Source organism: Bos grunniens, chromosome 4 (assembly GCF_055505025.1).
Source record: "Bos grunniens cultivar Pamir isolate PY7600 chromosome 4, Bosgru_T2T1.0, whole genome shotgun sequence".
Classification (NCBI taxonomy): Eukaryota; Metazoa; Chordata; class Mammalia; order Artiodactyla; family Bovidae; genus Bos; species Bos grunniens.
This window is the reverse complement of record NC_141168.1, coordinates 79,941,912-79,958,880: the sequence shown is the minus strand read 5'-3', so window position 1 is coordinate 79,958,880 and position 16,969 is coordinate 79,941,912. Positions and strand designations below refer to the sequence as shown.

General features: G+C 40.1%; 1 long non-coding RNA gene across 2 annotated transcripts in view; it reads left to right on the top strand.

Moving 5' to 3' along the window:
* The window catches only part of LOC147374434 (uncharacterized), a 288,128-nt gene that overhangs the window by 202,327 nt on the left and 68,832 nt on the right, over positions 1 to 16,969 (top strand). The window lies entirely within an intron of this gene.

Sequence of the window (16,969 nt, the reverse complement as noted above, 5' to 3'; positions counted from 1 at the left end):
CCATTCCTCTGTTGATGGACATCTAGGTTATTTCCATATCTTGGCTATTACAAACAGTGCTGCAATGAACATTGTATCCTTTCAGATCGTATTTTTCTCTGGATATATGCCCAGGAGTGGCATTGCAGGGTTCTATGGTAGATCTATTATTTTTGGTTTTTAAGGAACCTCCATACTCTTCTCCATAGTGCCTATACCAATTTACATTCCCACCAAAGTATAGGAGGGCTCCCTTGTCTCCACATCCTCTCTGCATTTATGTAACAGAAAATTTTTGTCAGGACTGAGAAGTTAAGGTTCAAATGCTTTAGGCACTCACTCAAATAAATGATTCCAGTTTGGAGCTCGAATGCTGCCAGCTGAAGCTGAGGGTTGTCCTTGTTTGTGTTCATCCAAGCACTTCATTAGGAGTAAAGAGGCTTCTTTTTTGAGCCAACATATAACCTCTTTATCTTCCTTATATTGTGCCCATTTATCTGAAGCTCTTGAAGTATATGAAATACACATAATCCCTCTATCACTTAGCAGCCCTATTGAAAAGAAGTACTAAACTTTTCCCAATGTTAGCTTTCCAAAGTTAGAATTCTGTAAGTTGCTACCCTAAGATATTGAATGGAAAAACTGTGTTCCATGCTTATGTTTAGAAAACTGGATTAAAGGAATATTGGTGGAACATATGTCATGCTTATATGTTTGGTGACTCCTCAGAAGAGCTATTTATTTTGCAACATTTCCCAAATATTTACCCAGGGGACCAAATTTTCCCATATAGTATCTGTTATCATACCCCAGAACTAGTGTTCTAAGTTATACCATTTAGTAAATGTTACTACAGGATATTTTAGTCCTTAAATATAAGGTTCTTCAAGGTTTCCAGATTATTACACAGGTAATATGTACGCTGTTGATGACTTCAAAGAGAACTCTAAAAACTTTGCCTTTGGGAGGGCCTTTTATTATTTAAAGGTTTTTTTTTTTTTTTTTTTTTAATGATAATACAACTTAGCAAACTCTCCATGGCTTAACATGACAGTAATTTCTTTCTTTCTCATAATACTTGCTGGTGAGGCTGTGCTCCACACCATCACCCAGGAAGTCATGCTGATGGGAATCTCTGCATATTGTCAGGTGTAGCAGCAGATGATAAGAACCTGAGGGCTCTGCAGTGCTTCCTAGAGAGCATTGTGTGGCACTTCCTAGGAAGCATTGCATGGAACTTCCATCCATAGACTCTCAGCCAGAATTTATTGCGTAACTGCTCTAATTGTAGGGATCTGAGAGATGCAGGAGAGTGGACAAAATATTTGGGGCCACCTCTGCCTCTGCCACAGCTGACAATAATCCTTATCTCCTTTTTTATGAATAAAATTGCCATGGCATTAACAGATTGATATCTTCTGAATTTCATAATAATCTAGATATTGTACAATGGTGAATAGAGTTTCCCACAGAATGAGGATGTATTCAATGTAAAGGAAGATTAAATCATTAGTAAGATATTTCACATTTAAGGGAAGTTTCAGAAGGTTACATAAGGAAATTGAAGTCATGTTTAGAATTCACTTAAACGGCAGCTATGTAGTTAACAGGAAAGTGTCATGTGGTACAAAAAGTTAATAAAATAGTGCTGTTACTACTACAATCAGATGATAAAAGTTAGCATGTCAGTGCAAGACAAAGAACATAGAAAACAACTATTTCAAATATTGAGAACATTTTGTGTACCTTATTCTGCTCTTGTGTTATTCAGTCACTCAGATCAGATCAGTCGCTCAGTCATGTCCAACTCTTTGCAACCGCATGAATCGCAGCACGCCAGGCCTCCCTGTCCATCACCAAGTCCCAGGTTCACTGACACTCACGTCCATCGAGTCAGTGATGCCATCCAGCCATCTCATCCTCTGTCGTCCCCTTCTCCTCCTGCCCCCAATCCCTCCCAGCATCAGAGTCTTTTCCAATGAGTCAACTCTTCGCATGAGGTGGCCAAAGTATTGGAGTTTCAGCTTTAGCATCATTCCTTCCAAAAAAATCCCAGGGCTGATCTCCTTCAGAATGGACTAATTGGATCTCCTTGCAGTCCAAGGGACTCTCAAGAGTCTTCTCCAACACCACAGTTCAAAAGCATCAATTCTTAAGCGCTCAGCCTTCTTCACAGTCCAACTCTCACATCCATATGTGACCACAGGAAAAACCATAGCCTTGACTAGACAGACCTTTGTTGGCAAAGTAATGTCTCTGCTTTTGAATATGCTATCTAGGTTGGTCATCACTTTCCTTCCAAGGAGTAAGCATCTTTTAATTTCATGGCTGCAGTCACCATCTGCAGTGATTTTGGAGCCCAGAAAAACAAAGTCTGACACTGTTTCCACTGTTTCCCCATCTATTTCCCAAAAAGTGATGGGACCTGATGCCATGATCTTCGTTTTCTGAATGTTGAGCTTTAAGCCAACTTTTTCACTCTCCACTTTCACTTTCATCAAGAGGCTTTTTATTTCCTCTTCCTTTCTGCCATAAGGGTGGTGTCATCTCCATATCTGAGGTTATTGATATTTCTCCCAGCAATCTTGATTCCAGCTTGTGCTTCTTCCAGCCCAGCGTTTCTCGTGATATACTCTGCATATAAGTTGAATAAGCAGGATGACAATATACAGCCTTGACGTACTCCTTTTCCTATTTGGAACCAGTCTGTTGTTCCATATCCAGTTCTAACTGTTGCTTCCTGACCTGTATATAGGTTTCTCAAGAGGCAAGTCAGGTGGTCTGGTATTTCCATCTCTTTCAGAACCCTCCAGAGTTTATTGTGATCCACACAGTCAAAGGCTTTGGCATAGTCAATAAAGCAGAAATAGATGTTTTTCTGGAACTCTCTTGCTTTTTCCATGATCCAGCAGATGTTGGCAATTTGATGTCTGGTTCCTCTGCCTTTTCTAAAACCAGCTTGAACATCAGGAAGTTCACGGTTCACATATTGCTGAAGCCTGGCTTGGAGAATTTTGAGCATTACTTTACTAGTGTGTGAGATGAGTGCAATTGTGCAGTAGTTTGAGCATTCTTTGGCATTGACTTTTTTGGCATTGGAATGAAAACTGACCTTTTCAGTCCTGTGGCCACTGCTGAGTTTTCCAAATTTGCTGGCATATTGAGTGCAGCACTTTCACAGCATCATCTTTCAGGATTTAAAATAGCTCAACTAGAATTTCATCACCTCCACTAGCTTTGTTCGTAGTGATACTTTCTAAGGCCCACATGACTTCACGTTCCAGGATGTCTGGCTCTAGGTCAGTGATTACACCATCATGATTATTTGGTCGTGAAGATCTTTTTTGTACAGTTCTTCTGTGTACTCTTGCCACCTCTTCTTAATATCTTATATTTCTGTTAGGTCCATACCATTTCTATCCTTTGTTGAGCCCATGTTTGCATGAAATGTTCCCTTGGTATCTCTAATTTTCTTCAAGAGATCTCTAGTCTTTCCCATTCTGTTTTCCTCTATTTCTTTGCATTCATCGCCGAGGAAGGCTTTCTTATCTCTTCTTGCTATTCTTTGGAACTCTGCATTCAGATGCTTATATATTTCCTTTTCTCCTTTGCTTTTTGCTTCTCTTCTTTTCACAGCTATTTGTAAGTCCTCCTTAGACAGCCATTTTGTTTTTTTGCATTTCTTTTCCATGGGGATGGTCTTGATCCCTGTCTCCTGTACAATGTCACAAACCTCATTCCATAGTTCATCAGGCAGTCTATCTATCAGATCTAGGCCCTTAAATCTATTTCTCACTTCCACTGTATAATCATAAGGAATTTGATTTAGGTCATACCTGAATGGTCTAGTGATTTTCCCTACTTTCTTCAATTTAAGTCTGAATTTGGCAATAAGGAGTTCATGGTCTGAGCCACAGTCAGCTCCTGGTCTTGTTTTTGCTGACTGTATAGAGCTTCTCCATCTTTGGCTGCAAAGAATATAATCAATCTGATTTCGGTGTTGACCATCTGGTGATGTCCATGTGTAGAGTCTTCTCTTGTGTTGTTAGAAGAGGGTTTTTGCTATGACCAGTGTGTTTTCTTGGCAAAACTCTATTAGTCTTTGCCCTGCTTCATTCTGTATTTGAAGGCCAAATTTGCCTGTTACTCCAGGTGTTTCTTGACTTCCTACTTTTGCATTCCAGTCCCCTATAATGAAAAGGACATCTTTTTTGGGTGTTAGTTCTAAAAGGTCTTGTAGGTCTTCATAGAACCGTTCAACTTCAGCTTCTTCAGTGTTACTGGTTGGGGCATAGACTTGGATTACTGTGATATTAAATGGTTTGCTTGGAAACGAACAGAGATCATTCTCTTGTTTTTGAGATTGCATCCAATTACTGCATTTTGGACTCTTTTGTTGACCATGATGGCTACTCCATTTCTTCTAAGGGATTCCTGCCCGCAGTAGTAGATATAATGGTCATCTGAATTAAATTCACCTATTCCAGTCCATTTTAGTTCGCTGATTCCTAGAATGTTGATGCTCACTCTTGCCATCTCCTGTATGACCACTTCCAATCTGCCTTGATTCATGGACCTGACATTCCGGGTTCCTATGCAATATTGTTCTTTATAGCACCGGACCTTGCTTCTATCACCAGTCACATCCACAGCTGGGTATTGTTTTTGCTTTGGCTCCATCCCTTCATTCTTTCTGGAGTTATTTCTCCACTGGTCTCCAGTAGCATACTGGGCACCTACCGACCTGGGGAGTTCCTCTTTCAGTAGCCTATCATTTTGCCTTTTCATACTGTTCACTGTTGATTGTCTTAGCAGATTTCAAATGTGCAATACAGTATTATTAACTAGAGTCATCATGTCATACATGTTCAAGGCTTATTTTATAACTGAAGGTTTGTACTTTTTGACTTCCTTTCCTGACTTCACCTATGCCCACCCCTTGCCTCTGGCAACCACCAATGTATTTTCTGTATTTATGAGCTTGATTTTTTTTTTTTTTTTTGGATTCTGTATATGAATGAGATCGTACCATGTTTGTCTTTCTCTCTTTGACTTATTTCACTTAGCACAATGCTCTCAGGATTTGTTCATGTCATCACAAATGGTAATATGTCACTTTTTATGGCTGAATAATATTCCATTGTGTTTGTCTATCTATCATAATTTCTCTGTCCTTCCATTCCTCAGTGAACACTTGAGTTGTTTCCAGATCTTGGCTTTCATCTGTAATGCTGCAACAATATGGGGAATGCATATATCTTTCAAAATTAGTGTTTATGTTTTCTTCAAAAAATGCCCAGAAGTAGAATTCCTGAATCTTATGATATTTTTAATTTTTTGAAGAACTTCTGCTGTTTTTCCATGTTGTGTGCTCCAATTTACATTCCCAACAACAGTGCACAAGGGTTTCCTTTTCTCCATATCTTTTCCAACACTTGCTATTTCTTGTCTTTTTAATGACAGCCATTCTAGTAAGTGTACAGTGGTATCTCATTGTGGTTGTGATTTGCAGTTCAACTACCTGTTAGGCCATTTGTATATATTTATTTCAAAAATATCTATCCAGATCTTCTTTCAATTGTTTAACCAGATTGTTTTTTTTTTTCTATTCGTTAAGAATTTTTTATTCTTTATGTATTTCACACATTAGCCTCTTATCAAATACATGATTTATAAATATTTTCTCCTATTCTATAGTTAGTCTTTTTATTTCATTGGTTTCCTTTACTCTGCTGAAACTTCTGAATTTGATGTAGACCTATTTGTTTTCCTGTTGTTGCAAAATTTGAAAAAAAAAATCAAGATTGTTGTCAAAGAGCTTACTGCATATGTTTTCTTCCAAGAGTTGTATGGTTTCAGGCCTAACATTCAAGTCTTCAGTGCATTTTGTGTTAATTTTTGTGTATGGTATAAGATGGTGGTCTAGTGTCAATTATTTACATGTGGCTGTCCAGTTTTTGCACCAACATTTATTGAAGAGATTATTCTTTCCCTGTTATATATTCTGAACTACTTTGTTGTAAATTATCGACCATATATGCATAGGTTTATTGCTGCAGTCTCTAGTCTGTTCCATTAATATGTGTCTGTTTTTATGCTAATAAAATCCTGTTTTGCTTTGTAATATAGTTTGGAATATGATGTATGATGCCTCCAGCTTTGTTCTTCTTTCTCAAAATTGTTCAAAATTCAGAATTTTTATGGTTCAACAGAAGTTACAATATTAAAGCAAAAGATTCAAACACACATACATTATATTTCAGATTCATTGCCATTGTAGGTTATTATAAGATATTGAATATAGTTCCCTGTGCTATAGAGTAGGTACTTTTTGTTAATTTTATGTATAGCATCATGTATCTATTAATCCCAGATTCCCAGTTTATTCCTCCCCTCTTTCTCCTTTGGTAACCATAAGTTGTTTTTTTCTCTGTGAGTCTATATTACAATTCTCTTTCTCTGACTTACTTCTCTTAGTATGATAATCTCTAGGTCCATCCATGTGGCTGCAAATGGAATTATTTCACTCTTTTTGTATGCCTGATTATATATTCTGGTATAAATTGTGCACATTTATATTATCTAGTGTGATCATAGTTTTATGCCCTTTTGGCCTGCAAAGCCAAGTGTTCTAGACGTGTGCCTTGGGTGGCACTGGCAAAAATCAGGGCTCCAGAAAAGGAAAATAGTTCTTTCCTGAAGGATACTGGTGAGGTATAATAAGGCAGAATGAGAGATGGTATTTGCTATGTTCCACAGGCCTCTAGATAAATGCTAATCCTGAAGTCTGACCCTGAGATCAAAGCTCCAGATCAGGCAAAGAGGTCTCTTCAATAGAAAGAATGGGAGTGTTTCAATTTGTTGAATGTGCAGTGTCCTTGGCATGGCAGTCTGCCAGGAGCTGTCAGTTCAAATGTTATAGTCACATGAGAGAAACAGAAGCCACTGGCCTCTAGAGCCAGGCAATCAAGAGCTATCCACTGGGAAGCACTCTCCAAATCCAGAGCACCAGATGTAAAAATCAAATCACCAAATCTATGTAAAAGCTCACTCTGAGAGACTTTGCCAACAAAAGTCCATCTAGTCAAAGCTATGGTTTTTCCCAGTGGTTATGTATGGATGTGAGAGTTGGACTATAAAGAAAGCTGAGCGCCAAAGAATTGATGGTTTTGAACTGTGGTGTTGGAGAAGACTCTTGAGAGTCCCTTGGACTGCCGGGGATCCAACCAATCCATCCTAAAGGAAATCAGTCCTGAATATTCATTGGAAGGACTGATGCTGAAGCTGAAACTCCAATACTATGGCCACCTGATGCAAAGAACTGACTTATTGGAAAAGATTCTGATGCTGTGAGATTGAAAGCGGGAGGAGAAGGGGATGACAGATATTGGATGGCATCACCAACTCAATGGACATGAGTTTGAGTAAGCTCCGGGAGTTGGTGATAGACAGGGAAGCCTGGTGTGCTGCAGTCCATGGGGTCGCAAAGAGTTGGACACGACTGAGTGACTGAACTGAACTAAGAGATACTGGTTCTCCATAGCACTGCAGAGGGAGAATGTGAAATTGGCACCCACTGGCTGGAGTGAGGCAGAGGGGGAGCAAAGCATGGTGTCCAAGGTGGGGCAGGGGAGATGGCTGCTGCCTGCTAGAACAAAGCAGAACAAGAGTGTGAAGATGGTGTTGCAACCCTCTCTCCTCAGCAGGTCTCTGTGTGTGTGAAATGAGATGCCTGCCACACAGTCTGACATTTTAAGGTTAGCAATTGAGCCTCTTACATATGCATTCTGGGCGCGTCTTGTTCTGCTGCTTTTGTACCTGGCCCTGGGGCAGGTTAATCTACATATGTGAGCCCTTTAAAAGTCATGTCTCAGTTTGTTATACCTTTGTGGGTCTTGTGGATGCAAGAAAGCTGTATGTTCAGGGGGTTCATCGCTGAGCTGTAGATCTTAAAACTCAGGGTGCCCAATTGTAGAGTCATACTCTTTGCTCCTTAGGAAAGCTGTGAATTTTACATTTCTTCCTGAATGTTGATAGCTGTGCTAGGTGTTGGGTTTATGGCAAAATTATGTCTCAGCCTTTGCTACCTGCTTATTGTTGGATTTTTCTCATTTGCTCTATGCATCAGTTCAGTTCAGTCGCTCAGTCATTTCTGACTCGTTGTGAACCCATGGACTGCAGCACGCCAGGCTTCCATGCCCATCATCAATTCCCAGAGCTTACTCAAACTCATGTCCATTGACTGGATGATACCATCCACCCATCTCATTCTCTGTCATCCCTTTCTCCTCCTGCCTTCAATCTTTCCCAGCATCACAGTCTTTTCCAAGGAATCAGTTCTTCATATTAGGTGGCCAAACTACTGGAGCTTCAGCATCAATCTTACCAATGAATATTCAGGATGGATTTCTTTAGAATTGACTGGTTTGATATCCTTGCAGTCCAAAGGACTCTCAAGAGGCTTCTCCAACACCACAGTTCAAAAGCATCAATTCTTTGGCACTCACTTTCTTTATGGTCCAACTCTCACATTCATATATAACTCCTGGAAAAACCATAGCTTTGACTAGATGGACCTTTTCTCTGCCTTTTGTCTAGGTTGATCATAGCTTTTCTTCCAAGGAGCAAACATCTTTTAAATTTCATGGCTGTAGTCACCATCTGAAGTGACTTTGGAGCCCCCCAAAAATAAAGTCTCCCACTATTTCCATTGTTTCCCCATCTATTTGCCATGAAGTAATGGGACCAGATGCCATGATCTTCATGTTTTGAATGTTGAGTTTTAAGCCAGCTTTTTCACTCTCTTCTTTCACTTTCATCAAGAGGCTCTTTATTTCGTCTTCTTTTTCTGTCATGAGGGTGGTGTCATCTGCATACCTGAGATTATTGATATTTCTCCCAGCAAACTTGATTCCAGCTTGTGCTTCATCCAGCTTGGCATTTCACATGATGTACTCTGCATATAAGTTAAATAAGCAGGGTGACAATATACACCCTTGACGTACTCCTTTCCCATTTTGGAACCAGTCTGTTGTTCCATGTCTGATTCTAACTGTTGCTTCTTGACTTGCATACAGATTTCACAGGAGGCAGGTAAGGTGATCTGGTATTCCCATCAACTGACGACTTTTCCACAGCTTGTTGTGACCCTCACAGTCAAAACTTTGGTGTAGTCAACAAATCAGAAGTAGATGTTTTTCTGGTTTTCTCTTGCTTTTTCGATGATCCAGTGGATGTTGGCAATTCGATCTCTGGTTCCTCTGCCTTTTCTAAATCCAACTTGAACATCTGGAAATTCACGGTTCATGTACTGTTGAAGCCTGGCTTCGTGTGAGATGAGTGCAACTGTGCAGTAGTTTGAGCATTCTTTGGCATTGCCTTTCTTTGGGATTGGAATGAAAACTGACCTTTTCCAGTCCTGTGGCCACTGCTGAGTTTTCCAAATTTGTGGACATATTGAGTGCAACACTTTCACAGTGTCATCTTTAAGGTTTGAAATAGCTCAACTGGAAATTCCATCACCTCCACTAACTTTGTTTGTAGTGATGCTTCCTAAGGCCCACTTGACTTCACATTCCAGGATGTCTGTGTCTAGTGCATGATCACACCATCGTGGTTATCTGGGTCATTAAGGTCTTTTTTGTTTAGTTCTTCTGTGTATTCTTGCCACCTCTTCTTTATCTGTTCTACTTCTGTTAGGTCCATACCATTTCTGCTCTTTGTTGAGCCCATCTTTGCATGAAAATTTCCCTTGGTATTTCTAATTTTCTCTAAGAGATCTCTGATCTTTCCCATTCTATTGTTTTCCTCTGTTTCTTTGCACTGATCCCTTAGGACAGCTGCCTTATCGCTCTTGCTGTTGTTTGGAATTCTGCAATCAAATGGGTATATCTATCCTTTTCTTCTTTGTCTTTAGCTTCTCTTCTTTTCTCAGCTATTTTTAAGGCCTCCTTAGACAACCATTTTGCCTTTTTGCATTTCTTTTTCTTGGGTATGGTTTTGATCCCTGCCTCCTGTACAATGTCACGAACTCCATCCATAGTTCTTCAGTGACTCTATCAGATCCCATCCCTTGAATCTATTTGTCACTTCCACTGTATAATTGTAAGGGAATTGATTTAGGTCATACCTGAATGGTCTAGTGGTTTCCCCTTCTTTATTCTATAAGTCTAAATTTTGCAATAAGGAGTTTATGATCTGATCCACAGTCAGCTCCCTGTCTTGTTTTTACTGACTGTATAGAGCTTCTCCATCTCTGGCTGCAAAGAACATAATCAAACTGATTTAAGTATTGACCATCTGGTGATGTCCATGTGTAGAGTCTTCTCTTGTGTTGTTAGAAGAGTGTGTTTGCTATGACCAGTGCATTCTCTTGGCATAACTGTTAGCCTTTGCCCTGCTTCATTTTGTACTCCAAGGCCTAACTTGTCTGTTACTCCAGGTATCTCTTGACTTCCTGTTTGCATTCCAGTCCCCTATGATGAAAAGGACATCTTTTTTGGGTGTTAGTTCTAGGAGGTCTTGTAGGTCTTCATAGAACTGTTGAACTTCAATTTCTTCAGCATCACTAGTTGGGATATAGACTTGCATTACTGAGATATTGAATAGCTTGCCTTGGTAATGAACAGAGATCATTCTGTCTTTTTTGAGACTGCACCCAATTACTGCATATCAGACTGTTTTGTTGACTATGAGGGCTACTCCATTTCTTTAAGAGATTCTTGCCCACAGTAGTAGATTTAATGGTTATCTGAATTAAATTTGCCCATTCCAGTCCATTTTAATTCACTGATTCCTAAAATCTTGCTGTTTACTGGTGTCATCTCTTGTTTGACCTCTTCCAGTTTGCCTTGATTCATGAACTTAACATTCCAGGTTCCTATGCAATATTGCTCTTTACAGCATCGGACTTTACCTCCGTCACCAGTCACATCCACAACTGGGATTTGTTTTTGTTTTGTTCCATCTCTTCATTCTTTATGAAGTTATTTCTCCATTCTTATCCAGTAGGATATTGGGCACCTACCAACCTGGGGAGTTCATCTTTCTGTGTCCTATCTTTTTGCCTTTTCATACTGTTAATGGAATTCTCAAGGCATGAATACTGAGGCGGTTTGCCATTCCCTTTTCCAGTTGATCACATTTTGTCAGAACTCTCCACCATGACCTATCTGTCTTGGGTGGCCCTACACGTCATGGCTCATATTTTCATTGAGTTAGACAAGGCTGTGGTCCATGTGATCAGTTTGATTAGTTTCCTGTGAAAAAGTCAGTCACTGTTTCCATTGCTCTATGTACAGGAACTCCATAGATAGTTTTTAGGTGTTTTGTTTTAAGACGAAATTGCTCCATATGTAGCTGTAGATATGGCTTGTTGGGAAAAAGTGATTTCAGAATCTTCCTATGTTGCATCTTCACCTAGAACCAGAGATAAATATTATTAACAGAGCAAATACAAATAATATAGCAAAATAACACATTTCAGCAAGAAATTATTTGTAGGAGATATTTATGAATCATAGTGACTCAGCTGTCCATCAGTTGGTTACTCCACTCATACCCCCTCATATAAGCATACTACCTGTGTGATGGTTTCAGGGCTGCAGTGGGAAGACAATGAGGGAGGGACTATGCCAAAGCCTTTGACTATGTGGATCACAATAGACTGTGGAAAATTCTGAAAGAGATGGGAATACCAGACCACCTGACCTGCCTCTTGAGAAACCTATATGCAGGTTAGGAAGCAACAGTTAGAACTGGACATGGAACAACAGACTGGTTCCAAATAGGAAAAGGAGTACGTCAAGGCTATATATTGTCACCCCGCTTATTTAACTTATATGCAGAGTACATCATGAGAAATGCTGGGCTGGAAGAAGCACAAGCTGGAATCAAGATTTCTGGGCAAAATATCAATAACCTCAGATCTGCAGATGACACCACCCTTATGGCAGAAAGTGAAGAGGAACTCAAAAGCCTCTTGATGAAAGTGAAAGTGGAGAGTGAAAAAGTTGGCTTAAAGCTCAACATTCAGAAAACCGATATCATGGCATCTGGTCCCATGACTTCATGTGAAATAGATGGGAAACAGTGGAAACAGTGTCAGACTTTATTTTTTTGAGCTCCAAAATCACGGTAGATGGTGATTGCAGCCATGAAATTAACAGATGCTTACTCCTTGGAAGGAAAGTTATGACCAACCTAGATAGCGTATTGAAAAGCAGAGACATTACTTTGCCAACAAAGGTTCATCTAGTCAAGGCTATGGTTTTTCCAGTGGTCATGTATGGATGTGAGAGTTGGACTGTGAAGAAAGCTGAGCACCGAAGAATTGATGCTTTTGAACTGTGGTGTTGGAGAAGACTCTTGAGAGTCCCTTGGACTGCAAGGAGATCCAACCAGTCCATTCTAAAGATCAGTCCTGGGTGTTCATTGGAAGGAATGATGCTAAAGCTGAAACTCCAATACTTTGGCCACCTCACGCGAAGAGTTGACTCATTGGAAAATATTCTGATGCTGGGAGGGATTGGGGGCAGGAGGAGAAGGGGACGACAGAGGATGAGATGGCTGGATGGCATCGCTGACTCGATGGACGTGAGTCTGAGTGAACTCCGGGAGTTGGTGATGGACAGGGAGGCCTGGCGTGCTGCAATTCATGGGGTTGCAAAGAGTCGGACACGACTGAGCGACTGAGCTGAACTGAACTGAAAGGAAAAGTTGCTACTTAATAGTCAATACATATATCTCTCACACTCTTATCAGACCTTTAATTTTAAATGATTATTCAGATATCTTAGTGGAAATATGCAACATTAATATGTGTTGATATTTCAAACAAGTTCCAGAAAAGAGAAAATTTTTAGAATCTTGCTCTGTAGTCTATATCAAAAGCTTCAGATACTTAACACTTTCTCATTAACCATACTTATTTTAAGATGCTTCCTTCAGTTCATTTCAGGCATACAGTGGTGTCCGACTCTTTACAACCCCATGGAATGCAGCACGCCGGGTTTCCCTGTCAATCACCAACACCCAGAGCTTGCACAAAGTCATATCCATTGAATTGGTGATGCCATCCAACCAGCTCCTCCTCTGCCATCCCCTTCTCCTCCTGGCTTCAATCTTTCCCAGTTTCAGGGTCTTTTCCTAGGAGTCAGTTCTTCACATCAGGTGGCCAATCTATGGGAGCTTCAGCATTAGTCTTTCCAGTGAATATTCAGGACTGATTTCCTTTAGGATTGACTGATTTGATCTCCATGCAATCTAAGAGACTCTCAAGGGTCTTCTCCAACACCACAGTTCAAAAGCATTAATTCTTCAGCTCTCAGCTTTCTTTATGATCCAACTCTCACCATACATGACTACTGAAAAAACCATAGCTTTGACTAGATGGAACTTTGTGGGCAAAGTAATGACTCTGATTTTTTAATATGCTATCTAGGTTGGTCATAACTTTTCAACCAAGGAGCAAGTGTCTTTTAATTTCATGGCTGCAGTGATTTTGAAACCTAAGGAAATAAAGTCTGTCACTGTCCCCATTTATTTGCAATGAAGTGATGGGACTGGATGCCATGATCTTAGTATTATGGATGTTGAATTTCAAGCCTACTTTTTCACTCTCCTCTTTCACTTTCATCAAAAGGCTCTTTAATTCATCTTCAGTTTCTTCCATAGGAAGGTGTCATCTGCATATCTGAGATTATTGATATTTCTCCCTGCAATCTAGACTCCAGCTTGTGCTTCATTCAGTCCAGCATTTCAAATGATGTACTCTGCATATAAGTTAAATAAGCAGGGTGACAATATATAGCCTTGACATACTTCTTTCCGAATTTGGAATCAGTCGATTATTCATGTCCAGTTCTCACTGTTCCTTCTTGACCTACATACACATTTCTCAGGAGGCTAGTAAGATGGTCTGGTATTCCCATCTATTTATTATTCACAGCTTGTTGTGATCCATAGAGTCAAAGGCTTTGGTGTAGTCAACAAAGCAGAAGTAGATGTTTTTCTGGAATTGGCTTGCTTCTTCTGTGATCCAAAGGATGGTGGCAATTTGATCTCTGGTGCCTCTGCCTCTTATAAATCTAATTTGAACATCTGGAAGTTCTCAGTTCACGTGGTGTTGATGTCTAGTTTGAAGAATTTGAGCATTACCTTGCTAGAGTGTGAGATGACTGCAATTGTGTGATAATTTGAACATTCTTTCGCATTGTCCTTCTTCGGGATTGGAACGGAAACTGACCTTTTCCAGTCCTGTGGCCACTGTTGAGTTTTCCAAATTTGTGGGCATATTGAGTGCAGCACTTTCACAGTATCATCTTTTAGGATTTGAAATACCTCAGCTGGAAATCTATCTCTTCATATAGTTTTGTTCATAGTCATGCTTCCTAAGGCCCACTTGACTTCACATTCCATGATATCTGACTCTAGATGAGTTACCACAGCATCATGGTTATCTGGGTCCTCAAGAACTTTTTTGTATAGTTCTTCTGTATATTCTTTCCACCTCTTCTTAATATCTTCTGCTTCTGTTAGGTCCATACAGTTTCTGTCCTTTATTGTACACATAGCAGAGACATTACTTTGCCAACAAAGGTTTGTCTAGTCAAGGCTATGGTTTTTCCTCTGGTCATGTATGGATATGAGAGTTGGACTATGAAGAAGGCTGAGCGCCTAAGAATTGATGCTTTTGAACTGTGGTGTTGGATAAGACTCTTGAGAGTCCCTTGGACTGCAAGGAGATCCAACCAGTCCATTCTGAAGATCAGCCCTGGGATTTCTTTGGAAGGAATGATGCTAAAGCTGAAACTCCAGTACTTTGGCCACTCCTGCGAAGAGTTGACTCATTGGAAAAGACTCTGATGCTGGGAGGGATTGGGGGCAGGAGGAGAAGGATGAGAGGATGAGATGGCTGGATGGCATCACTGACTCGATGGACGTGAGTCTCAGTGAACTCCGGGAGTTGGTGATGGACAGGGAGGCCTGGCGTGCTGCGATTCATGGGGTCACAAAGAGTCGGACACGACTAAGCAACTGAACTGAACTTGCATGAAATGTTCCCTTGGTTTCTCTAATTTTCTTGAAGAGATCTCTAGTCTTTCATACTCTTGTTTTCCTCTATTTCTTTGCATTGATCACTGAAGAAGGCTTTCTTATCTCTCATTGCTATTCTTTGGAGCTCTGCATTCAGATGGCTGTATCATTCCTTTTCTTCTTTGCCTTTCACTTCTTTTCTTTTCTCAGCTATCTGTAAGGCCTCCTCAGACAATCATTTTGGCTTTTTGCATTTCTTTTTTGGTGAATGATTTTGATTACCACCTCCTGTACAATGTCATGAACCTCCATCCATAGTTCTTCAGGCACTCTGTCTATCAGGTCTAAACCTTTGAATCTGTTTGTCCCTTCTACTGTATAATCATAAGGAATTTGATTTAGGTCATACCTGAATGTTCTAGTGGTTTCCCCTAGTTTCTTCAATTAAAGACTGAATTACGTAATAAAGAGTTTATGATCAGAGCCACAGTCAGCTCCCAGTCTTGTCTTGCTGACAATATAGAGCTTCTCCATCTTTGGCTGCAAATAATATAATCAATCTGATTATGGTATTGACCATCTGATGATGTTCATATGTGGAGTCATGTCTTGTGCTGTTGGAGGAGTGTGTTTGCCGTGACTAGTGTGTATTCTTGGCAAAACCATCTAAAGGTGTTTCCTTAGATGTCTCCAATAACTAAATTATCTTCTTTAATGCTTAGAAAATGGGGTTTGTAAAACTATATTCCACTAATTACCTATCCTGTCATATATAGTACCATCTTTCCATAATGACCATAGTCCTCACCTGTGTAGACTGAATGTAGTGTTAGGGCAGAACAGTAGCTGTAGCCTTGACTTCTGGACCCGAGATCAGTCCAAGTTCAGTTCTCTCCTCCACACTGGCCTTATTTATGCTTATATTACTGTTTAGACACTCATTCTTTTCCAGAAATAAGCCCTTGTCTTTGTATTCTCCTCCCTTGCTCATGCTTATCCCTCTCAAGACATCCTCCAGGGAAGAAATCTTTACATGCAGTAAATATGAATATTTGTCATGAATACTGTCAAACAGATCAAAGAACTCCTTCCATAAGATTTAGAGAGTCAAGTTACTATTGCTTCACCCTCTACCCTGCCAAGCTGATTAGCTCTATAACCATCTGAAAATAGCATTTTCAGATTTCACAGAGCAAACGACAAAGCTAAGTGAAATGCTGTTGCCGCTTCTAAGTTGCTTCAGTCAAGTCTGACTCTGTGTGAACCCATAGATGGCAGCCCAGCAGGCTTCTCCATCCCTGGGATTCTCCAGGCAAGAATACTGGAGTGGGTTGCCATGTCCTTCTCCAATGCGTGCATGCATACTAAGTTGCTTTAGTCGTGTCCAACTCTGTGTGATGCTACAGACAGCAGCCCACCAGGCTTCTCTGTCCACAGGATTTTCTAGGCAAGAATACTGGAGTGGGTTGTCATTTCCTTCTGCTAAGTGAAATATTTATAGTAGCAAATTGTCAAGCACGATGAACTTTCCTCTCATAGCAGTATGCTTTTATAGCTTTACCCTTTTAAGTCATTCTGTAATAAATCTACCTAATACCAAGAACAAGACAAATAAAACTGTTACACAGGTAGTCTAATTTCACTGTGATTTAATGTGGGCATGTTTACTTCCTCGTGACTAGAAAACACTTTGGTATCCTACCAAACTACAGATTCTGATTCAGTAGGTCTAGGATAGAACCTGAGATTCTGCATTTTTAAGAAGTTCACAGGTGATGCTGAGGCACCTGAGTCAGATTTAACACAATGAAGTAAACAAGAGTTTAAACCGTTTGTCCTTAGCTATGTCACTCATGAAGCACTAGTTCCTTCATGAGTGTATAGACTGGAGCATTTCAGAAATATGTACATATAAGCTTACTAGCATCTGAGAACAGTTGGGAAAAGAGAATAG